Below are 27,138 nucleotides of genomic sequence, written 5' to 3'. Positions count from 1 at the left end.
TTTTTAAAAACATGATTAAAGACAAGAAGAATTTGGCAGCAGAAGCGATCATTTTATCTCTAGCTCTCTTCTGTCTCCCTCCCTCTCTTTATCTAGTATATCTCTAATGTTCGGTTATAAATCAAAGCTCATTTATTCCGATAACGGTGCTAAATCAATTTAACAGCGCAGATTGCGTTACATTACATTAGACTGCGCAGATTATAGCATGCACATGCCATTGGCTATGTGGTAGTTATTATGCAGTGATAAAACTTATCAAGTTATCTCTGGTCTTTGTGAGAGTATGAGCTGTTGGTAGAATGTAAGTGTTGAGTCTTGACACCGGCACTCGAACTTCTGTCACTTCATTTCACTGGTCTCTGTCTGTACTGTGATGTCCCTGTTAAGTTGTTGATGGACTGCCGGTCTGCAGTGGTGGACCAAGTACACAAATTAGACCCTTAAATAAAAGTAGAGATACCCTAATAAAATATTACTTCCCTACAAATATAAAGTCCTCATTTTTAATATTACTGGAGTCATAGGGTCCTATCATACACCTGGTGCAATAAGGCACAAGACGTGTTTGGAGTGATTTGATGCGATTTACAGACCAGCGTCTGTAATTTTAATCTAATTTTTACATTTTGCCCCACGTTGTTTAAATAGTAAATCAATTTGTGCCACTTTGTGGAATCATGGGTGTAAAAAGGGCATGTTAAGGTGCAGTGTTGGCATGTTGCAATTTTGAGAAACTGAAATAGACCATGCCACTGACCAACTGAAAGAAGACCTAAAGTCCAGCATAGGTCCAAACGCTTATACACTACTTAATACACACAGGATGTAAAGCAATACACAAATATCTTTACATATGAAAAAAAAAAAAAGAGAGTTAAAATGTTACAAAAATTATTATATTCTATATAAATATAAAAACCACTGCCTCCATGCCTTCATCATCTTGGAGGGCTTTTTCAGTTTACTTATGACAATTTGCATTTTTATAATGTTATTATTATTAGCAGTATTAACTATTATATGCATATTTATATATTGTTTTACTTACAACAAGCTCAGATTTGTCCATCTGTCGAGTTTTGGAAACGTATGCATCACCACATGGGGCATAAGAATAGGACTTGTGTTTGGAAATAACTCAGTTTTTTGACCACACTTGAACTGAAATGAATTTAGAAATAGTTTTGAGACAAATCTTTGTGCCTAACAAACTAAACTAAATAATTGATGTCTTCAGTGGAGTGTGTAAAACAGTTTTCCTTATCCACAAAAATAGAGTATTGTAAAGTAAAAAGAAAGTAAAGAGGCCGAATGGAGGAGGCTCATTCTTTATCCTCCTGCTGCAGATGGTCTGTTTACTGTTTTCTCGCTAGTAAAGCATTCAGTTTTTCCTCTTACAAAGTCTACCATGTGAGTAGTAAACGAGCCATGGTGCAACAAAACTGACTCTTAAAGGAAATGTAAGATGAGACTCTGATTGTTTTAATGCACATTATCCTCAAATCATACCCAAAACTCATTAAGAGAATAACCAGGCACCAGGGCGCAAAGTGTATTTTCCGTGCTTAAAACAGCAAAAGTGGATTCGGACAGACTTCTAATGCTTTTACAAATGCGCTTTAGACTTTCTGTTTAGACCATTAAGATGGAACCTATAGTGTATAAGCACTAGATATTTAGTCTCATTAATGTTTGGAATGTCTTGAGAGTGGGTAAATAGTCAATACATTTTCATTTTTGGGTGAACCATCCCATTAACACTCACTTTGAACAAATAATTTGAATGAGTGAATGATTTACTGGAGACTCACAATGAATGGATTGATTTGAATCAGTGAATCATTTACTAGTAACTCATACCAAATGGATTGATTGGATCAGTGAATCATTTACTGGACACTCACTTTAATTTAATTCAGTAAGGTGTTGACTTGTAAACAGATGTCTGTTCAGTTCACAAATTCATTTGTTAATCGATTTAATTGATAAAATTAAGCTTTTGCATAAATTAAACACCACTATCTCATCTCTGAGCAGGTGACAAGTTCTCCCCTTCAAAAAAACAAACAAACTTTTAATCAGCTTCATTTAGGAAAAGTAGTGAAAAAAAGTATAGTATTTAAGTAAAACTATGTTTCCTAACATAAATATATCTCAATAAGGTTAAGATATATTTTAGATATTAAAAAATGTGTACCTCAGTGAAGTGGTGAAGTAAAAAATGTTTATTTATTGTCCACCACTGCTGGTCTGGACATATCTTTAGATAATACAGTCACAGACATTGTTGGTAAAAAAGAGTTTAAAGAAACTAATTTGACTACAAAAGTTTTCTTGTCACAAAAGAGTCACATTTTGCTTTTAGAAAGTGTTATTTAACACATCAGTGCTTGACAAGGTTTGACAAATAATAAATACAAACCTAACAGATCACTCCGATCTTTAGGACCACATACACTAGAAATTCCAAAAGTTCAGTCAAAACTGGGTGAATTGGCTTTCAGCTACTACGCCCCTCGCTGCTGGAATCAGCTTCCAGAAATGATCAGATGTGCTCCAACATTCAAATCAAGACTGAAAACACATTGGTTTAGCCGTGCCTTTACTGAATGAGCACTGTGCTACGTTCTACAGATAGCACTATTATGTTTTTCTCTTCTTTTTCATTCTTTTAAAACCTGTTTTAACACATTTTTACAATTTTTAAAAATCATTTTTATTATTTGTTTTTATTTTCTTATACTTGTCTCTTTTATTCCTGTTTATGTAAAGCACTTTGAATTGCCACTGTGCATAAAATGTACTATATAAATAAACTTGCTTCGCCTTGTTTTCTAGTCAGTGATACTGAATTTATGTCAAGACACTATCCTAATAAGAACTATCTATCATACAATGTGCATGGCACCAAATTGTACAAATATTACAAGATATTAAATGAATCGTTCATCCAAAAATAAAAATTCTGCCATCATTTATTTACTCTTCACTTGTTCAAAACCTATTTGAGTTTTTTTCTTCTGTTGAACACAAAAGAAGAGTGCGGTCAGCTGGCACCTATTGACCTTTATAGTATTTTTTTATTTCCAACTATGTTCATCATTGGGTTCCAACCAAGTGGCAACATCCCGCTCTCCCTCGTGAAGCTAATACGGAAGTAACTGAAATTGCAATACATCGAAATTCAGCTAGTCCTGGCTTCATAATAAAGCGCATTTTTATTGACCCCACTGTTAAAATGACCAAATTTACAGCAGAAAAAAAGGTGTTTACAGCCTAGTACAAAGAACGATTTTGGTTCATATAGCTAATATTGCCCTTCATGACGACTGTGCGAGGGGTGAACTCATCCGTTTCCTTTATTTTATGTTATATTAAGTCTGCATAATTAGGGGCATGGCCACTTGATTAACGGCTAGGTCTCGCTGGCCGCCATCACTTTACCTCAGCTCATTCTGGTTGATTAGCCGCTGAACTCTGCATATACATCATATTTTTGTTTTGTTTTATGTGGCTTTACACAGTGAGTAGCTTTTTGGAATTATTTCTTAGATATCAGATGATATGGCATGCTGTGTGCACTTTATTGTGGAACTTTTCACATGGAACTCCACTTTCCAGGTGAGTGAAATTATATACTTATATACCATCTCTATAAATGTATTTGTTTGATTTAGGATCATTTATATTTTCTTTAGAACTTGAATGCACTCCAGAATCTGACAGATTGATTAGCTGTAGTTTATAGAACAGTCATCTGATCACTGTCATACAGTGTTATGCCTGGATTTCATAATTAGCCTTGCATTTACTAACACAGACTAAATTTTAAGTATTTTGAAGTAATTGACATTTTCCTCCTGTAGATGTTATAGGAACAATGTTTAGTGGCTCAATGTATTACAGCAGTGTTTTAAAAGTCTAAACACTTTATTGATATAGTACACAACCAAGCACATGTGGTCAGAAGACAAACGAGTCGCAGGTAATGAAGTATTAAGCATTTATCCCAAAGAAAATTCTGTCTAAGCAAAATGCTAGCAGGCATCTGTAGCTTCGCTCACTCTCTGCCTCTTTGCCCTTGTTTGGTATCCTCCGGTCAGTGCGATGAAGCGCAAACAAAATGGCAATGGGTGGCCATGCCTACTTGTAGCTTCTTTTGCGTTTTTTTAGAAACCTATGGGTGACGTCACAAATACTACTTCCTTATCTTTTACAGTCTATGGTTCCAACAACCAGCATTCTTTTAAAAATTCAATCTTCTTTTGTGCTTAACAGAAGAAAGAAACTTAAAAGGTTAAAAATTACACGAGGGAGAATAAATGATGCAGAAATGTTCACTTTTGTATGAACTATACCTATAATTAAATATTTAAATGCTTTTGTATGATGCAAAAATTTAGGAAAAAAAATAATTCCTTAATGTTGCAAGATCTTTTAAGGGGACAAAACGGCATAGAATAGCACCAGTGCTGAATCTTGTGAATTCACACTCTCAAGCTGCACCTGCCTACATTATTCACATTATAAACTAGATCACGTAAGCCTAAAGACTCAATTTAATAGCCACTTATAAGTGCACTTATACACGGGTGCACTTATTAGACCCATTATCCTTAATAACTACAAACAAACTCATATTAAAACCCTAAAAAGATGTTTGTTATTTCAGTAAATGTTAACTGAAATAAAATGCATATTTTCAAAGCAGCATTTTAAATTTTATTTTAATATATGAAGATAGTACTATAATAGTATAATGCTATACTGCAATAGTATCTCAGTGATATTAAAATAGCCCTGCTAATAAAACAAAAAAAAGCAAATAGAACACAAAAAACATAAGCAAAAAAATATAGAATTTTTATATAATAATGAATATATATATATATATATATATATATATATATATATATATATATATATATATATATATATATATATATAAACAAAATATCTCAAATAATATATTGAAATTATGAAGAAAAACAATTACACATCAATAATTACATTGAATAAAGTACTGATAAATATGCTTCTAATAAGCAAATCAGTACACTTAAAAAAGAATGAACATAAAAAAAGAAAGAATGAAAGAAAGAAGGCGTGTATCTGCATTAGATTAAATACAGAATAATGAAAGGCTTCCCGAACTGATCTACTGCAGACAGATCAAAGTTCTGCGCTCCTCTTGCTCTCTCCTCCAGAACAAATGGAATATTGCAGACGGTTTATCATTCCAGCGATGAAAGCTAACCTAAACTCACACAATGACCCCAGACCGAAGAGGTGTATATCACTCTGTTTGTCTTTCCCTCTGGAGAGGAGAGTCACGCTGCGTGATTTTGAGTCTCCTCCTTGCTGAAATCACTCCTCCACCCCATCATCAACCCAAACACACACAGCCAGGTTATTCTCTCTTCTCTTGCCAGCTTTTAGCAATAATCCTACAATTCAAATTTAAGGAAGAACTATGCGTGTTCATGAGTAAATTTGTACAGTAGTAATGTATGTGGCTTTACAACATTAACAAAATTAAAACAAAAATAATCTAAAATGTTTTTTTTTTTTATATTTTTCTATTTATAGCTGCAGCAGGCGCAATAATATTATGCAGCACCTGAAAATAGTCCCGTAATATCACTGCGCCTGCTGCAGCTATATGGTACAGCAGAAAAGTTCCTTGATTTTCACGAGAGAATATTTTATAACCATATCAGTCTAAAACATTTTAACATTTTTTACATTTTTGAGCAAGATGCTAATGGTCTAATCTAATTTAATAATTTATGCTAAGCTAAAAGTGCTGAAATATGGTAAAATTCAACTGTTTAACTCCAGATGGCTTGAAAAAATATCCCACAAATGGAGTGTTCCTTTAAAGGGTTATTCATTCATTAATTTTCCTTTGGCTTAGTTGCTGATTTATCAGAAGTTGCCACAGTGGAATGAACCGCCAACTATTCCAGCATATGTTTTAAGCAGCAAATGCCCTTTCAGCCTCATCCTAGTAGTGGGAAACACCCATACACACTCATTTACACACAGACTTATACACTACAGCCAATTTATTTATCTAATTCACCTATCGCATGACTTTGGACTGTGGGGGAAACCAAAGCACCTGAAGGAAACCCACACAAACACGGGGAGAACATGCAAACTTAACACAGAAATGCCAACTGGCCCAGCTGCGACATAACCAGCAACCTTCTAGCTGTGAGGTGACAGTGCTAATCACATGCCACATTTAAGTTCACTCCGAATTAAAATTTGAGGAATTCTTTACTCCTTCTGTTGTTGTTATAAGGCAACTTTAATTGCAAAACATCTACTTGAACTTGTTGACATAATCATTTTAACGGCAGTGTTATTCATGAGATTATTCGCATGCAAGCACTAGACTAGACTAGAGAGGAGACAAATAAGTCCAATCCATGAGGTTAATATATCTGTTATATTCATTGCAATAGCAAGTTATCTGCTAATTGTTATTCCGACTTTCATCTGACAACCGTAGCTCCTGTTCTGAGATATCTGAGAAGTCTCAGCGAAGAAACATCATGGATACTTCTTTGGGGATTTCTAGGCATTGTTTTGCATGTTTTATTCATCTTGATTTATCAAAACAGTGCACTTGTGTGCTTTTTATGGGTGAGGTGGAGTGAGCTGCTGCACTAATAGAGTTCCATGAATGTGCAGTCGTGCATGAAGGCAAACAGTAAAGGTCAAACTTTTTTGTTAAATAATATATCAAGGGTGTGTTCACTCTTGTCGGGTTTAGTTTGATTAAAACACACTCTGGTGCAAATGCTGTTAGTGCGTTTCACCTGAATAAGCGCGGATGCTGCCATTTAAACCTTACTGTGGTGTGATTCAATTACAAACACCACATGGACAAAACCCATCTAAATGTATGGTGGCCACACAGGGAAACAGAAAGCCGTAAGCTGCCTCAAACTTTAAACTGTTTTAAACAGGCCAGTTGTAACAAAACAGTCTCCGATGATCCACAGGGCATTATTAATATGCATGTTCCAGGAAGAGTTTGATTGGCCACAAAGTTTCCTAGAGAGATTACAACAACGATCATTTTTCAAGTTGATCTAAGTGAAGTTTTATTTGTAAACTAATTTCGAGAGGATCACGTGCTTATGATTGTTTTCATCTGTTCCCACATCCACTCATGATTGATTCTCCAATCATATGATTCCTACTCACTATTAATAAACAGAATTTTTCATGCCAAACAAGCTTTATTATCAATCATCATAAGTGTGAACTCTTGAAACTTGTATTTTACTTACTATGTATTTCGATTGGAACTCTTATTTTGAAAATGGGACAGGCATTAAGAAAGAGTAATTGAGCGTTCACACTGAAGGTGGTGAGAGCGGCAAAGTTCACTTTGACTGCTCTGTTTACAACGCTGTCTGCCTTCACTGCTTCATCTGCAAACGCATCAAAATTCAGTACATTAGTCTCATATTTAAGGGGGCCATTGCCTCATATCAGCAAATCAGATATATTTCCACACAAAACTTGCTTTATAGAGTGAAAATGTTGCGTGCTGTTTAATTCATTTAACTATGGAAGATCAAGTTGTTACAAGTGGTGTGGCTTTGCTCCACTTATCTAATATGTCCATATGTTTGATATACTCTGAAGCAGCAGTACTGTTTAGAACTGTCGTTATAGTTAGCATGAGATTCTCGCTTTAAAAAAGGGATATGCACAGTAACTCGGCAGTAACTTTTTTTTAATGTATGTCCCTGTAAAAAAAAAAAAAAAACATCATAAATAATTGAAAATCTGCCAAGTGCAATAATCAATCCTTTGGGAACAACTGTGGTTGGAACCAAAGTTCACAGGACAGTGTTCTCTGGAAGTGGTGGACGTCTACATCCTGTTGCTTGCCGCTGAATCACGTCATAGCTCATTACCATAGAGTTGATTTGATTTCCACTCTCCTTGACACCCACAGACATGCCACGCTGCTCCTCGCTGCTTATCTCCACTGGCTACCATTAAAAATGAATGACTTTCGGCTACTTGACCATACCTGTCAACACTGGGATGTGAAAATAAGGGATTCAAATTGCATGTGCAGAATCCGTTTGGGAAACAGCGAAACCTACTTATCATGGAGCGCATCTGACAGTCACGCACCACTACATGAACTGAACTTTTTGGGGACTGCTTAGGAGAGGCAACATGCCTGTAGTGGAAAGGAAGAGAATCCCACCGCTTTTATACTTTTTTCAAAGTGTTTTCATGCCTAAATAAAATTAAATCACAGAACAGATTCACAGTTAAGAGCAAGGGACGTCCTTTGGTGGTTCGGCAGTATGGGTTGTGTATAGGGAGGAACAGCTCTTTAACATTTATTGCCACCCTTCATAGATAGATTAAAAATACAGGAGAAATATGGGAAAAAACTTTTATGGGATGATGGTGGGATAGAATTGTAAAATACAGGAGAATCCTGGGAAAAAATTGAAGTGTTGACAGGTATGTACTTGATGCTCTTGCCACCTTACCACAGTAATTGGTTCTGTAAAGCAGGCAGCTACAGTATGTATCTGATCTGTTCACAAAGTTAAAAATGCAAAATGCAAGATATAAAAAATAAAGCATTAAAAAATGTATTCAATGCCCCCCGAAGAGGCATGAGGCCTGTTTAAAATGTATCTTTTGCTAGTTTACCATGTATATTGTGAAATATGCTGCATATGTTTGTAATGAGGCAACAAACACATTTAAACTGCTGAATATAAGCGTTTAATGCATGTTTACGTTTTAATGCACATCACTCAGTTATATGATTTTGAAAGTGAAAGGACACTATAAACTTTAAGAACTCATATGTTTATGCAGAGGTTGATATTTGTTCCTGCCTGTGTTTTCATATACAGTATGTTCAACCCACAAAACATGACTCTAAATACATCTCTGTCTGTTCCTTTTGTCTATTATAAGTATAACTTAATCTATTTTTCATTCATAACACAACTAGGTTACTCTGGAGGCAAAAGAATAACTCACTCATTCATTCTAGCTAAAATAAACCTCTCCTCCGCTTCAGTTTAACAGTCATTTAACAAGGAATCTGCTGTTAAAATTTGTATTGTCAACTGAATTATGATTACTTTGCACAAACTCTCTTAGCCATCATATAAATGATTTAAAACACTAATATGCATTTGAAAATTAATTCATTTTGTTCTGTATCAATAGGTTTGCAGTAGAGATGGGCAGTATAGTGTTTTATGATACATTGATTTATACATACATATGCTATGAGGTAATGCTGGTCATAATGATCCACAATAGTTTAGTTAAGAGCAGAGGACATAGAAATCTGCTGCTGGAAACTACATAAGCCAATTTGACCTAAACATGTGTTATGCTTTATGCCACTGGCTTTAAAATAACACATAAAATGTAATTAATATGTGTATTCTGAAGCAGTGGGATGATCTGACAGACATGTGCTGCTGATAGATTTTTAATGTTTCTGGGATGTGGTGTTTTCCCTCAGTGTTTAATTTACATTTGACAGGTATATTCTCCATGAATTTTATTTCATTTTGCTTTCAGGGGTACATAAGCCTTCTGCATGGAAGTTTATGCTAAAATTCATAAATTTGGAGTGCCACTAAAACATACATTTTGTTGGACAGTAAATGTAAAGTAAATCAAATTTTAAAGGAAACGTTTTTTTTTTTTTAAATGATAGAATTAACAGTATTTCCCTCCTATTTAAATGCACGATTTTTATAGGGTAAAAGAGTGACATAAAACTAGGCAAATGCTTATGGATATTACCTTATGTCATTTTAAAATCTTTTAAATATTCCGAGACATTTTTATGGAACAAGATAAATGTGGATATTAAAAGTCTAGGAAATGTGGTTATTTTAGATTCACATTTAAAAGCAGGCTCCTATAAGCAGACTTGTGTGTTGATGGATTTTGCAGTAGGATTTAATGGCTGTTTGTGATTAGAAGGATGCAATGCATAATTTATTTTTACATTTGTTTTGTATTTATATTGCAGTGTCAGTGTACCCACTACCAGGACTGCAATCAGTACTGTACTCTTTGTTTTTTTTAAACAAGCTGTGTGTTTATCCTTAATGAACTGATTGACTTATATTTATATCAAATAAAGGGAAGAAAGAAAGTAAGGTGATATTATAATGATGTAATAAACATAGTTTGGTGCAACAAAAACATTGCTTTTAGTTTGCAATGCTAAAATGTTAGAATTGCCTTGTGATTTTAATACTTTTTGCACATAATGGGCTCTATTTTAATGATCTATGGCGAAAGCGTATGGCACAAAAGCATTAAGGGTGTGTCTGAATCCACTTTTGCTATTTTGAAGAAGGAAAAATATGCTTTGCACACTGGCTCATGTTCAACAGGGCTGTGCTTTTTCTCTTATTGAGTTCTGGGTGTGTTTTGACTATCAGCGCGAGGATAAAGAACAAGCCTCCTCCATTTGCCCTCTTTACTATCTCTTTAGTTTACTTTTGCTCTTTACTTTACTTTCGTTAATAATGAAACAATGTTGTGCGCACTCCACTGAGACCTCCACTATTCTACATATTTAATTTTGCTTGTTAAGCTCAAAAAAATTGTTTCAAAACTATTTCTAAATTCAGGCCTTTTTTCCAGCAAACATATAAATGAACAATAATAATGAAGTGTGGTAAAAAAAAAAAGAGTTATATTCAAACACACGTCTCATTCTTATGCCCCATATGGTGATGTAGACGTCTCAAAAACCGGACAGATGGACAAACCTAAACTTGTTTTTATTTAAACAAATATAAATATGGATATAATAAATAATACTGTGAATAATGATAACATTATACAAATGCAAATTGTCATGAATAAACTAAAAAAGCCACCCAACATGAAGAAGGCATGGGAGCAGTGGTTTTTATATTTATGTAGAAAAAATTATTTTTGTAACATTTTAATCCTTTAATTTTAAAATTTTAATCCTTTAATTTTAACATTTTAATCCTTTAATTTGTCATAAGTTAAGATATTTGTGTATTGCTGTACATCCTTAAGCAATGAGTTTGTGTTTTTAAAACAAAAAATTTAGGGTTGTGCTTGGCTGAAAATAGCAACAAATCATCCCATACACGTCTTGTGCCTTATTGCGCCGGATGTCAGAAGCCCAATGTGTTGCAGAGCCTATTTGGTTACATCCAATACATTTATCTTTACAGTCTTTAATACGTAAAAAAAGTCGAATGTAATTCATTCATTCATTTTCCTTCGGCTTAGCCCCTTATTAATTAGGGGTTGCCACAGCGGAATGAACCACCAACTATTCCAGCATATGTTTTATTCGGAGGATGCCTTCCAGCCACAATCTAGTACTGGGAAACACTCATACACTCTTGCATTCACACACACGCTACGGCCAATGCTGTTTTCCCAATTCACCTATAACACGCACTGTGGGGGAAACCGGAGCATCCGGAAGAACAGAAATGCCACACAGAAATGCCAACTGACCCAGCTCTTGCTGTGAGGTGATCGTGCTACCCATATACAAATAACTTTTTCAAAAACAAATAAAAATTGTAAAAAATAAATAAACAATACAAATTCAAATATAAAAATGCAAAAATACAGAGATTCATAATGTATATCACAATTCAGGCAACAAATAAATACAGCATCGGGATCTAAAATGTCAGTGGGAAAACACGACACTAAGTGCATCGATTTCTTTTTTGATCTAGATCATAAAGAACCAAGCAAACTGGCGCAAACACACCGTAGGATTAGGTTTGTTTTGCACTAAACATGGCTGTGTAAATGTATACCAAAGACCATTCTTTGATATTTAAACCTCTTTAAAAAAAAAAAAAAACTTAATACTGGATGCCTGTCAGTATCATTATATGGATACATTTTCCTTCTCCCATTGTGGTCTGCATGCTATATGGCAGGGCTATTTAACTGGCGACCCACGGGCCAGGTTCTGCAATTTGTTCCGGCCTTCCAAATATTGTAACCAAGACATAGAAAATATATTTAGTTCAGTCAAAAAATTGCCGCTATCTTTATGAAGAGGCGTGCGTCTGTTTAATACAGAGCGTGAGTCAACCAGACATGAGTGACTCAAGCAGCCGAAAACATTTGGATACTCAAATGTTAAAGGCTTCTCAATGCCGCGTTTTTATCGCACGGAACTAAACTGCTGCAACTAAACAAAGTAGCGCTAGTTTAAAGTTCCGAGCTTACACACCAAAGTTGATACGCACGCACACTGGATTTACTATAGCAGCGGGTCATTTACAAATGGTCATTCGCAAGTTCATTATTTCCAATGTAAGAATATATGCCAATATACAGGTGCACCCAGTAGAAAACAACTCACGCCAAAGTGGTAAAAGTTGTGCGTGGCTTTCAGTGCAATGTAAACAAAAGATATAGATGAATTGTTACAAATTAATGATTATGCATGTATGAATGCAAATGATAACAACAGTTCATCTAAATACTTACCTAATATAAAACTTGAATTGACATTAGACGTGATAACTGTGAAACCATGATTATTCTTTAGACTATATAATCATACAACCAAAATCTAAAATCTTTGCATCCATAATTGTTATGCAGTTCAAAACACAACATATGAATGTATCTTAATGTAGAAGAAGCCTACTTAAGCAATGCACTGCTTTTGTTGTGCTTTAAAATACAACATGTTTGTTTTGTTTTGAATATGCAGAAAAAAAGCCTATTGTACAATGGAGTGATGTTATGTAGCATCAAAATACAATATATTAACATTTTAATGTAGAAAAATACAATGTGGGTGTCTTAAGGAGCAAAAATACAACAGATGGGCTTTAATATGTGTGTCAACACTCAAATCGCAAGACATATCTTTCCGGGCCCTTATTTGGGATGCTCTTCTTGAACTGGCCCCCCATGACAAACTAAGTAAATAGCCCTGCTATATAGCATCGAAACAATACCAGTATTTATTTACATGTAGAGACTTAATTTTCATTTTTGGGTGAACTAACTTTTTAAATGAGGATGTAAGATCGACACAGATTCAGGAGAGGAACTTTTAGTGCATTTTTAACTACAAACAAAAATCAAGAGATAAATGTGACACATCTACGATGGACTATATAGTGTCATGAGACATACTTGTGTAGATAAACGCAGGAACGAGAAAGTAGCTCTTTCTAAACGACAGCTGAAATTGGGCTTGAGAGCTGAAGTGGAGCAGGAAATGAGAAACAAACTGTCTGCATTCAGCGTGGGGGCTGTGAAATACTGTCCCATTACAGCGTCTCTGTCTATAGAACACAAGCTCTAATCACTGTCACTGCCTGCTCGACGTCTTAATAAACTAAAGACAGGCACAGACAGAGGGTCTGCTGGGATTGAACTGAATCTGAAACCTCTCATAAAATATGAAACATAAGCACTCACTGCTCCTGCTGAAAAACGGGCCCTGGCAATTGCAGAAGCTAAAGAAACAAATAGAGAGGAGAACATTGATAACATACGGAAAAGAAAAGGAAGAATGCTTCTCAGAGAGCATGCTGGGAACTCTCAGTGGGGGGGTGGGACCAGCAGAGGGGTGGGGGATGGGCTTGTTTAATTGATGGATGTTTTGTCAGGGTCTGTCTGCATGATAATGAAGTCCGTTTCAGAGACTCTGTCATGTCTCTTGCCCTTATTAAACAGGAAATTTAACGAAAAGTTGGATAATTTTTTATTAATACTGGATGTGAGCAATTTCAGAGCACATTAGAGAACATGTCTTCGGTAACTTTTATCTTGTTCCAAATGATCGCTTTTGTTCCATTTATCAAACGTGATTGCTGTTTGCCTGTCTTTTTGATTGAGCACTGTGGGTGAGACTTTAGGCATTCTATCGCTCTCTCTTTCTCTGTGTGTTCAAGCATTTTTGTTGGTTCCAGGAGCTGCTTATTTTGGCTTCTTTTAGTTGGGCCAGTCACTTATTTTGGGTTTGTTTTGTCAGACTAGGTCACTGGGCTTTTTTTCTAGCAAGACCTGGCAACACTGTCCTTAGAACACAAAAAGACATCGAAAACCCATGATAAAAGTCTAAATTATCTATCTGTCTGTGTGTCTGTCCGTCCGTTCATCCATCTAATGATGATTTTCTAAGAAATGTGAAAGTGGTCAAAATTACAAAAAAAGACTCAAACATAAAATGCTCACTAATAAAATTAAGTGCAGTTAACTTATGGTATAATTAATAATTCTGTTCACCTTACAATATTTAAACAAGTAATCCCGACTTTTTAGCACTTTAAGTTGTTTTTAAATCTTAACTTACTATAATATGCATTTACAACTTTTGAGCGGTCGTGTGTCAAAAGCATGTAAATAAAAGAGAATTGTGATGAGGGATCAGAGGAATCTTGTGGAAGAATTAAAACTTAAGCACAATCAGTCATAATCATAATAAATCTGAGCACTTTTTTATTTGTTTGATGTTAAAAATGTATAAATGTATTAATATATTATAATATATTAACAATAGAAAATTATTTATATATTATTTATATTATTAATATTTATATATATATAGTATTGTGTATTTATTATTATTATATAAATATTTTTCTAATATTATTATTAAATAATCATATAAATATTATAAAATTTTCTATTGTTAATATATTATAATATATTTATACATTTATAAATTTTCAACATCAAACAAAAAAAGTGCTCAGATTTATTATGATTATGTCTGATTGTGCTTAAGTTTTAATTATATAATATAATATGATATATATATATATATATATATATATATATATATATATATATATATATATATATATATATATATTTATATATATATATATATATATATATATATATATATATTTTTTTTTTTTTTTTTTTTTACTGTTCATTAAATCTTTGTTGAAAATTTTATTATAAAGCAGTGGTCTCAAACTCAAATTGGCGAGGGGCTATTTCAGTGACTGACAATTCATAGGAGGGCCATTTTAACTTTCAAGTACAAGAAAAATGTGAAAACCTGACATAATTGATGCATCTTAGGACAACAGACATGACGTTTATATTTCAAGCATTGCTTGTCACCAGTAACAATGCAAATTAACATGTTTATCGTGTCACACATCAGCTGCTGAAACATATCTGTGGTTGTTGTGTGTATGGCCGAGCATTAGACACACACTCAGTCATTATTCCACACAGTATACACAGTCAAAACTTTAGCTTTTTGTTTCTTGTTGTAGATATTGAAGGGAGAGTTTAAACTGCTATGAAAATACTACAAATAAAAGGTATAATGATTATTATTCTGTCCCAACCAATTGTATTGTCCCAATAGTGTAAGAACAGCAGAAAGCAGTTTGGGTAACTTAAGTGACTTTACTGGCAATTGTTCTTCTCAGTATCTTTCTCTTTTTTTTTTTCCAAAACTACAACAAAGAGGGCGAAAATATGTGCATATTCACATTTACTATAACAAATTAAATTCAACTAGCCAAACGGCTGGATGCAATGTGCGTACCATGAGAGGGCGCAAATTAATGCTGCTTTTTTATTTATTTATTACATAAGTTGATTTGATTATTAAACAGTATACATCACGATATATTGACAAAGCATGAAAGAATGACAACAAATAAAGGTGTGCGTTTGTGTGTTTTAAAGTGTGTAGCCTATATACTGGTGGGAGATGAGTAAGTTTTGCTGTTTTTAGTTTTGCTGGTGGTCTTTCCGCACCTAAAATTACAATTCAGATAGCTATTGTTTAAACCAACCTCGGTTTAAATGTCAAAATGAGTAAACGTTCTTAAAACAGAAAACTTAATTGAGTCATTTGCCAAAAGGCCTAAAACTAATGAGACAAATACTGATCCCCCACATGGGGTGGAGACCGCAGTCTCATCATCAGCACCTGAGCTGGGGGAACTGTCTCTCTCATCAGACAGATTAGATCCAGCTGGTGCGCGGCTTCCTTGCATGGAACAGCTACCATTCTAGGTGTTTTAAACAATTTTATCATAAATAAGCAGAAATCTCAAATCTTACAACTAGTTTTGGAGACCAGAGTTGTTTCACCCTTCAACGGAGTTTGTTCTATTAAGGTAATGTGGGAACATGTTCAGTGCTGTTGCGAATATAGCCTATGCCAATTTTAAACGCCTGTCCTGCTCTTTCAGATGATTTGATTAAATGAATTAAATTGTAATTGACCGGCGCAGCATGGAAAACAGTTTAATATAGGCTTCTCTGAAACTGAATATTTCACTTTAACTTTATTTAGGCAAGATTATTATTTTATTTGATAATTCAGTTCGTGATTCGGCATTGTTAAAGCATATTGCGGGTTTTGAAGCAAGTCACCTCAAATGTTATTCGTTCTTTTATTTTATGAAGATAACTGACCAAGAAAAATATTAAAACAAAGATACAAACAATATCCGAAATTAGTTTTAAAATTTTTTTTTTTTTCTAAGAAAAATATACAAATTATATTTTGTTTGAGCCCATCCACTACTAACTACTAACTACTAACTGTGTGGGTGGAAGATATACAGTCAGTGGAAAGTAAGGATTTAATTAATGCTTTAGTAATTGTGTTGTATAACAATCTTTTATCATATATTTGGAATTTTTTTTAATTTTTTAATTTTTTTAATGACATAATTTTAAAGATTACGAATCGAGCGTCTGATTTTTCCTTAGTGCTGTTGTGCTTTTATTTAGATTTTAGCGAAATATTAAATTTTAAAAAGGAAACAAATTATGTCATAACAAATGCCCTTAATGTAGCCTTTGACAGCAAGCATCAGTGTTTCTTGACATGATTGGCGGAAAGGGGCGGGGCGGTCCTGGATTTGTGCCTACCTTGAAACAAAATCCTGCAGGCGCCCCTGTTACACCCCCAACATAACATGTAAGCCATAAAGAAGTGTTTCTACAACAAAATACAAGTGATATAAAACTGATAATAGTCAAACAACCCTTGAATATTTACAAAAATAGAGCAGACATATATTTTAGCGTTTAAAGCAGCAACAGAATTACAGTATTTTCTCAGTGGCTTTGGTGCATTTCTCACAACATTATTTACATTTGCACAACAGTTAATGCATTTCTCAAAAAAATTAGTCATTTGTGCACATCATAGTAGCAGTTTCTCATTTCTTCCAAGAAATTGCAAATGCTTTTGGACATGCATCAATTGCTTTCATACACCTCTGCTGTTTTTTAACAATATCATTTGCTTATGTCATGTCAGTCAAAGTTAACTAGGTGAATGCTGAATAGTCATTCCATATAAAACTAATAGTCCTCATTTTATTACTTGAGCCATTACATACACAAATGTTGAACTAGTTGTCAAAATCTGTCAAGCTAATTTTTTTTTTTTTTTACTGAAAATGTCTTCTAAATTGAACAATTTCATGAATGATTTACAGACCTGTGCATGCTGTAGGTTCAGTTGCAATATGTGCTGCAATATTGTTTACAGTTGTGCACAGCTCTACCTAAAGGAAGTTTATGTTTGTTGTAAATAAGGGTGTATTTATTCTTTTGCACAATGCTGTAAATAAATTGCAAAGAGCAAATGCAGCAAACATGCGAAACATACATATTCAGTGTCTTGTATTCAGACAGCTCACTAAATTCAGTGATGTCTAACTTTACTGTAGTTTTCAAATGACTGTGCAAATAGAATATAGTGCTGTCTTGAGCATTTTCAGGAAGTGTCACCAAAATCTGACATTTTTGTATTGGACAAAATGTACAGAGTAAACTGTCATAATGTAAACATGACAAACCCATTGACTATCTTATTCATAAACAATGGTGGCAGGACTTTTCATGTTGATGACACTTTCATTGACATCAATACTTGCTTTTGAGGAATGAGCTATCCATTTTGAGCAAGTGACATGCTTTTGTAGGTTATCAGCTGGGTTTTCAGTTTGTACTATTTGTTTTGAGAAATGCATGAATTGTTGTGCAAATGTAAATAGTGTTGGGAGAAATGCACCAAAGCGACTGAGAAAAACTGTAAAATGCATGTGTTACTCTCGACCGTACACTGAGAGAAAATGAAAGTAAAACTAAACTGAATGCAGAACTTAAATGTCAACTAGGTGGCGGGTCAAAACCACAAATGGCTAGACGTGACTGCACAACAATAACAGTGGTTCAAAAATATGTGTTTTGGCGGCCCGAATCTTGTTATATTTTTGACATCAGTTGTGGGCCGGCGGGAGGAGGAGAGCGGGCTGTAAATAGCCCGTGGGCTGGGAATTTGAGACCCCTGTTATAAAGTGTTATATTGTTGTTGTTTTTTGCAGTATGCTGATGCTATATAATACAATAAAATGTTTTAGAAGTGTGGGTATTGGTTATCAGGGCAGCACGGTGGTGCAGTGGGTAGCGCTGTCGCCTCACAGCAAGAAGGTAGCTGGCTTGAGCGTCAGCTGGGTCAGTTGGCAGTTCTTTGTGGAGTTTGCATGTTCCCCCAGTGTTCGCATGGGTTTCCCCAGGTTCTCTCGTTTTCCTCTAAGTCCAAAGACATGCGCTATAAGTGACTTGGGTAAGCTAAATTGTCTGTAGTGTATGTCCTGGTCTTCCAGGTTTGGGGTTGAGCATTGGGCTAACAACCTACCTCGTAAAATTAGATGTTATGAAACAATATGAAAACCAATATGGTGCGGCTAAATATCAACTTTAATATAAACGGCCCTGGAGGTAAGTAAGGTATTCGTTTTTTTGTCTATACTTAACTGTTTTAATTCAGCTTACTTGATGATGGTAAGGCAATCAGTTTCCTCATATATTCCCAGTATTGTGAACATTAATAAGAAGTTACAACTAATTATTTTAAGTCAACGGTACTGAAGTTTACTTCATTAAGAAGTTGCAAATACAAAGTGTTTTAAGTTATGGTCTCTTAAAATTAATCCACTAATTTACTTACAAATTTTAAGGCAATAGGTTTCCACAATTTTTCTAAGTAAAGTCAACTTATTACATTTTACAGTGTAGTTAAATAATAAGAAAATAAATTAAGTTCACTTGACACTTGGCACTTAGTTGATTTAAAAAGTGAATAATCACATTGTCTTAAAATTAAGTATATTTAACTACACTGTAAAAGATGATCAATTAGTCATGATAACATGTTTCTAGGTCATTGTAACTTATTAAACTATTATCCATGTTCTAACTTAATTTTAAAAGTTTAAAGTCAATTTAACATAATATAAGTTCAATGGGCTCATAAGGTTAATTTGATTCATCTTAAAAATTTAAGGCAGCCAGGATTTTTTACAGTCTACTGTATGTGATAAAAATAAATTCATCTTAAATTCAACTCAGTTCTAAGCCAATTCAACAGTGTTAGGTCAAGTCAACTTGTTGCTTTAAAAGCAAAGGGTAAGTAAAGTCAGCAAATCATTTTAAAAGCAATTAATTTACTCACAATTTAAAGTCAACTAGTCAACCTTTTCAATGTAAAGTAATCATTAAAACAAGGTAATCTGGAGGGACATTTGAGAACCTTAATTTGGGATTACAGTGATATTACTTCTATTAAACGAGCTCTTCATTTTCAGCTTAATTGTGATATACAAATGCTTCAGCTCCATTCTGATTACCTACTTGCCATTTTTACAATACCAGCAGTCTAAAATCAGTTCAGAATGTGTGGCGGTGCAAGAAAAATCCCTCTGAGACTCAAAAAAGAGACATGTCTGTTATGCAGCAAAGCCACAAATAGTCATAGTTTACGGTCACCTGTCAGAATGTGCCCTGTGCCCATGTGCATGCCAGCCTTTGTAAGAGAAAGAAGGATGTAAGTGCTTAAACTCATGTTTCACTTTGTGTGTAAGCCTGTGTGTGACTAACGGTTGCATATTTAAAAAGTTGTGCTGATTTACTGCATTGAGAATGTCCAAGTGTGCATGTATGTATGATTTAGTAGTCGGGTCACGGACAGGTGAGACCCTACTCTGAGCAAGATGAGTCAAACAGGTGCAGTTTGTATAGAGCTGTTGTCTTTGACACAGCAGGGTGTGTGTGCGTGTGTGTGTGTGTGAAACAGAGGAATGTAGTTTTGATAAAGATAGCTGTAAACAGAGAAAACCTGTCACTTGCCCATCTACACACACACACACACACACACACACATCTGGAATGTTAGCAGTTAACCATGCAAATTACATTACAAGGCAAACTAAAATTACACGTTTAGCTTGGATATATTTTCAGAAGCTTGACATTAACATAATTATTCCCACATCTCTCGCAAGCATGCAATACTCACACTCGCCCTGCTGGGAGCGATAGACAGACTGAAGTTACAGGATATTTTTGAGGATCATCGCATTGCAGCTGCGGAATGACCTTGGTATGTTTTTTTTTAATGTGCATTTGTGTTCTGATTTTAAATCAGTTTATAATGACATAATGACATAATGGTATAATGGAGGTCATACGTTTCCACTGAGCGGCCAAGTGACAACAGCAATGCCAGAATCCACTGCACTCAATTAAGGGTAAACACTATAAGAGTGAGTGTTATTAAAGCATATCGTATGAGATTTAGACTACTGTAACTCTCCTCACATGCATCTGTGCTCATCCACATAACAAAACTCACTCCCACCTGAACAAACAAGACTCAAATATCTGCACCTGCAAACACACACACACACACACAGAATTTTTGAGTCTTTTTTGTTCTGGCATGCTAACCTTTTCCCTGACCTTCAAGGCTAAATTTGGATGTCTGGACATTGTCCTTTCCTTACAAGACTTTAATAGCAGAAAGCCTAATGGCTCTTTCAAACACACACTCACCTACGCGGACACAATTATACACACTCGAGAAAGCAGGATACAGACCTCAGGATGTTTTATTTTTCTCTGTTTTGGCGGCCTGACTTTAGCTTTGCTGCCCTTTTGTGTCAGTATGTTGGACAGATATGTGCATTTACAAAAAAATTACACTTCTTCACCTCAATTCCCACGGTCATATAAATTGTGATTTATAAATCCAGAAAACTACAAAAAAAAAATTATTTTCAGTTATATTTGAAGAGTTCATTTGCAAAATCGGATAAATGAGTTTTTATTAATTATTTTAAATTAGAGCTGCATGATTCTGGCCAAAATGAGAATGGCATTTTGTTGTTGTTGTTGTTGTTGCTTAACCTCCTAGGGCTTGAGTGGCCACATACGTGGACAGCACATTTTAGCTCTTAAGTGGCTATTTAAAATACTTTGAATGTTTTATATTTTGTTACAGACATACAGTGTCATCATGCAACTGCTTTTTTAACTGTCCAAAAATGTTGTTTTTACTCTCTGATAGTCAAATCAGGTAAAAAAAAAAATTCTATGTTATTTATGCAATAAAAAAAACTTCAGAAAAAAGTGTTTCATGTAATATCAGACCACAAGTCCACAAATATGGACATCATTTTTCTCTTAAAGTACATCATATCAAAATATGATACTTAGATTTTTATTCTAATTAGGTTCCAATAAGCCCAAATAGCAAAGAGAAATAAAAATGCATGTAAAAAAAGCACCTTGGGCCTTAAGAGGTTAAAATAAGGATGACGTGAGATTTTTACTGTCAGACGAACAATCAGACAAATTCACATCTGCACTGTTAATGAAAATAAACAACTTTACATTTAGCTGCTACTTGTTAGTCAGATAACATTGCTATGTTCCTTCTTAGTGCCAACTGTAAAAAAATTATTGATAAAATGCTTATGATAACCCACTGTGAGTTTACCTGCTTGCTCTACGTGATGCAGGAGCAATTTGAGTAGCCTACAACACCGGTAGTCTTTCGTTTTAAAAAGTATCTCACAAGCTGCAACACAAACTCAAATGTACATCTTGATATGCGAAAGTGTTCCTCAACATCTTTTCATCGATGTTGTTCACAATATCCATCAGAATATGTAATGTCTTCAAACAAGTAAACAAAGCTGTTTTTAGCTGCAGTTAGTGCTTCTGCTGAATGGAAACGTTAGCGGATTTCTACCTAGTTATTTGGTCCGTCTCTGGGACAAAAGCAGCTACATGAATGCTAAAGTTTCAAATAAAAATGAAACCATCAAGAAAAAGACGAACCCCCTTTATTTTTAAAACAAGCACAGCAATTTGGAGCTCATTTTTGGTTAATGATGTCAGAATTTAACAGTATTTTGGAATGGATGTGTGAATGGTCCTTTCCGTAACTTCCTTTCCTGTGTGAACAATGCTTTTTAGAATTTACCGGTAAAGTCGTTTTGGTAATTTTCTAGATACTTAGCGGTGTGAAATAGGCTAATGTGAAGACTTGTGAAACTGCCTATTTGCTTCTCTACTGTACTTGAATATATAATTGCCTGAATCGTAGAGATGCTGGATTAGGATTGTGTGTATAGTCGAATCGAGATCTTTTTCCGATTAATCATGCATGCATCTTATCAATGACAATGAAAAATGTATATATGATTTATAATTTAAAAGAAATTGGGCTTCCTTTTCTGTTCTTTGTTGCAAAACAGCATTTATTTGATCGAAAATAGAGTAAAACAGTATTATTTTAAACATTTGTAATACTTGTCAAAATTACTTCCCTCCAATGTTTTAAAATGTTATCTATTCCAGTGATGGCAAAGCAATTTTTTTAGCATTATTACTCCAGTCTAAAGTGCCACGTACGGATCGCAACCCATAATTCGGAATGCTCGTGACCTGCAGATTAATAACTTTTTTTTTATTTTAATCCAACATTTATAAAAATTGCAGAGAGACCACCTCCCACCTCATTCAAATCACACGTATGAAAGCATTTTGGCTTCCATGTAAAATATAATGATGTTGGGAAAAGTTGTGGTGGAACCTTCCTAAATGCTTTCTTAGGCTATTATTTAAAGGTGTTTTCTGTCACTGTTTGTGTAGCCTGCATTAATGCATTCAGTGTAAAGCTGCACCATTAAAAGCATCATTTTATTAAACATTAAAAGATCGTGATCTCAATTCAAACCCGTGCAACATGAATGATAAATTATAATGATTTGCATATGTTTCTTATCCATCGAATCGCTGCATTCAAATCTGCGCTTGATTGAGAGAGATTCAGATTCTACACTTTTTCAGTTAATCACAAACAATTAAATAACACAGAAGTACTGGGAGAACGATTTATAGTTCAGATACAAACATGGATGTTTATGGTAAATATCAAAATCGCTGTTTAATGGAACTTGACACCGTGATAAGTGATGACAAAAAAAACATCAAAATGATGTTACTGAATAGGTTTTAAAAAATGAATGTGTGAATTGTTTAATTATTAATTGAATATAAATATGATATGCTGTACAAGATGTTAGATTTCTATATTTAGCAATATTAGCAACAGTAGCAAAGCTAATTTTTCGTATTGAATATTTTCCTTTTTTTTTCTCAATTTTATTAAAATTACAGGTTCTAAATTCTGTTTGTAAAAAACAGTGGTTTTTCCAGTAATATTTTGTATAAATGGAAAGCCAATAACATTTTTTCCTCCCTTTTTTGTTGATCCGAAAAATGGTCCGATCTATGACTTAAAAACCATAGTGTGATCCAAACCATGAGATTTGTGATCAGTTACACCACTAATTCTAATATGCTACTGAAAATACAGTATCATTTATAAGAGTTCTTTTTATTATTATTTAATTTGTCTTTATCATCAATGTTGAAAACAGAAATGCTAATTATCTTACAAAAATAAAAATAACACACACAAACCACTCAAAAAACAACAACTACAGTATGCACATTTCACAGCTACTATGATGAATACAAAAAACGCAGATGTTTTCTTAATTAAGAAAACTCAACAATGCAAGCACAGTTCTTCTCTATCACTGTCAGGCACACACACAGATGGAGTGAAGTTTGATGAAGTCATCACTCAAACACTTAGATAGTTTACCAGCTAATTCAGGATTAGCATTCAAACGTCAGTCAAGAGTAATGAGAGAAACAGCTTAGCACTGCGACATCATTAGGCTTACTAACTCCATTCACTTCACTCTCTCTCTCTCTCACACACATATATATGCACACAGCAGTGTAGAGGAGCCAGGCAGAGGTTGAATGCCAATTCACACGATTACACTTCATACTAAAGGTAGTTCTTCACAAGGAAAGAGACACGTGAGTTTAGCTTAAGAATAAAGTAGAATGTTATACAATAGATTCCTTGCTGGATGTGAGCATGTAGCTAAGTTGATTACCTTAGAGTTCATTATACTTACACAATCTCTGTGTAGAATCCAGAAAGCCTTATTAACAGAGACACAGGTGTTTGTAAAGTGAACTGTAGCCAGAAACGTACTGATTGTTCTGGCACTCGTGCACATGTAATTAGCAAGAGACTGAACCTGATGAAGCCCTGATATACGGATGACAATGCTTTTTCATTGGCTGTTTAGAAGTTACAGTGAAATGCTGAACATTTATGGGACATTGTAAGTACAGAATGCCTCTTTAGAATTATCCTAAACATTACCACACAATTGCCACATAATAGACATCATTTAGATTTTCTGGAAAAAAAAAACACTTCCCAGTCCTTCACAGCACAACCAGTCTGTAGTATTTTACAGACAACAGTTGGTCCTTTTTTTCTCCCTAAGTTTTATTGACAAGCTGTTCACACAATAATAATAAAAAATACAAGTATGTTAATAATGATAATGATAATAAGTCCTTAGGGGAGAAAAACAGCATTTTTGTGTACATTTCAAACTACAGCTGAACATATTATTACACAACAGGTAAGTGACATTCTAAGTTGATCTCATTCATTCATTTTCTTGTCTACTTAGTCCCTTTATTAATCCAGGGTCTCCACAGCGGAATGAACCGCCAACTTATCCAGCAAGTTTTTACGCAGTGGATGCCCTTCCGGCCGCAACCCATCTCTGGGAAACACACACACACTCACCGGACAATTTAGCCTACTCAATGCTGCCTGTCTTTGGACTGTGGGGGAAACCGGAGCACCCAGAGGAAACCCATGGGAACGCAGGGAGAACATGCAAACTCCACACAGATACACCAACTGAGCCAAGGCTCGACCAAGCGAACTTCTTGCTGTGAGGCGACAGCACTACCTACTGCGCCACTTCTTCACCCCTCTAAGTTGATCTCTTTCTTTTTTATTTTGTAGTGCTGTATTTCTGTATTAATACCATAGTAATCTGGTAGTGTTTGCTTTGCTCTGGCTTTTCCGGGGTTAATTATTGTGAAATCCCAATTGCAACATAGAAATAAATCTCTGTAGACTGATGGCATTTCATGCCGTTTAGCCTTATAATTTTAAAATGTGAGCAAAATCACCCAATTTGTCATGATTTTAAACATTATGCTAGAGAATCATTGTCCACTTTAAAGTGACATTTGTGAAGTAGCATCAGTTTCTGCTGTTCTGAATGTTAGCTGCAGATATGTATGAACAGCTGACGTAAGTAGTTCCTCTTACAAAAAGGTTTTAGAGACTCTCCATGTTTGATTTTCTATTTTATACAGATGATTATGCCATTGAACTGTTGTACAAACGCACACTTGTAGCAGTGCGATATGGCTGTATATCGTCACTCGTCGGACACTATATATAAAGGTCTTTTTCTTTTTTTTAAGATGATATATATACCAATTATTTATTTTCATTATTACTTTGAGAGGTAGTGTTTAATACTATACTTTTCATCCCAAATTTCCCAAATTCATTTGCATTTACATTATAAACTAAATTCAATTCCATTTCCAATTCTTACTGAATTCTGGGATTATATTCCGCAACTCCTGCTTTTATAAAATCACAATATTTTACATCAGACCCCAGAGTATACAGTGATACGGGATGTTTTAAAGCATAAAATACTCAATGATATGCATAAAAATATGCGTAAAACATGCAACAACATATTGTGGTTGCGCTGCTGACCCTAATGGCAATACGTCACACATTTTGAGCTCAAAAGTGTTCATGGAGCTTCGTATGATTACACTTGAACCACTGAAACTAAATGGAATGTTTTGACAATGTTTTTGGTTCTTTTTCTAGACTTTAAAGAGAGTTCTCGGATTTCATCGAAAATACCTTAATTTGTTTTTTGAAAATGAACGAAAGTCTCAGGGCACAACAACATTTTTTTTTGTTTAATCATAATCTTGTCTACCATACAAAACAGTGCAACAATTGTTGATCAGAGTCTGATTCACCATATCCACATCTTAATGCTATGTAATCCATCCTACAAAACTAAAGCTTCTCAGCTGGCCGAAAGCAAAGCCCTTCTCATGAGTTAGTGTCCACCTCAGTAATACATCTGTCCAGACAGAGACAGAGCGAGAGAGGGCCGGTGATTAATTCAACTGTAGCTGTCACAGTGATGTTCAGTAAGATACCACAGGTCACGACTGGGTCCATATCATAACCTCTCACTCCCTTTTCTCCGGTGTCCTCCTCCTATTTCAGTGATCCACCTTTCCTCATTGGCCTCCTCTCTATGTCCTTGGTGAGCACTGAGGCGTCATGCTGTGTGTTTGACCTCAACAGAACTATATTCTAACTGTAATAAATCAAACCTCAATCTTACCTCCTACATGCACCGCCCAACATTCATTACTCTGCTTTAATAATTACATTACAGAATCAAAGAGTAGAAGATGATAAACCGCCATTAAGAGGGAGGAGGTGAAGGAAAGTCAGCTGTTTTAACAAGACAGCTGACCGTTGTACATTACGAACATAAGTCTATGTTAACCATTAACCATGAGTATGACTACATTAACTATTAACTGTACATTACAAGCTTCGCTCTACATTTATAAAAACCACACTGTGAGAATGTAGACACTCATTACCTTATTTTAAACATTAATTTACACTGCTGTGCAGTGAGGGCTGAAGACTTTTTATAATAAGAATTCATTCTTTCTTGGTTTTTAAATCCATGTCAGCTTTTCATACTTAATAAATATTAATAATAATAATACAACTACATGAGATGTTAAAGATTCTGTAAA

The 27,138-nt window shown here is 34.6% G+C and overlaps 1 long non-coding RNA gene across 5 annotated transcripts in view; it reads right to left on the bottom strand.

Annotated features, from left to right (window-relative positions):
• LOC103911089 (uncharacterized) overlaps positions 1–27,138 on the bottom strand; it is an 80,980-nt gene that overhangs the window by 38,791 nt on the left and 15,051 nt on the right. The gene's annotated exons all lie outside the window — the stretch shown is intronic.

This window comes from Danio rerio, chromosome 5 (assembly GCF_049306965.1).
Source record: "Danio rerio strain Tuebingen ecotype United States chromosome 5, GRCz12tu, whole genome shotgun sequence".
NCBI lineage: Eukaryota > Metazoa > Chordata > Actinopteri > Cypriniformes > Danionidae > Danio > Danio rerio.
The sequence above is the reverse complement of the archived record's forward strand: the minus strand, read 5'-3'. Positions and strand labels throughout refer to the sequence as shown.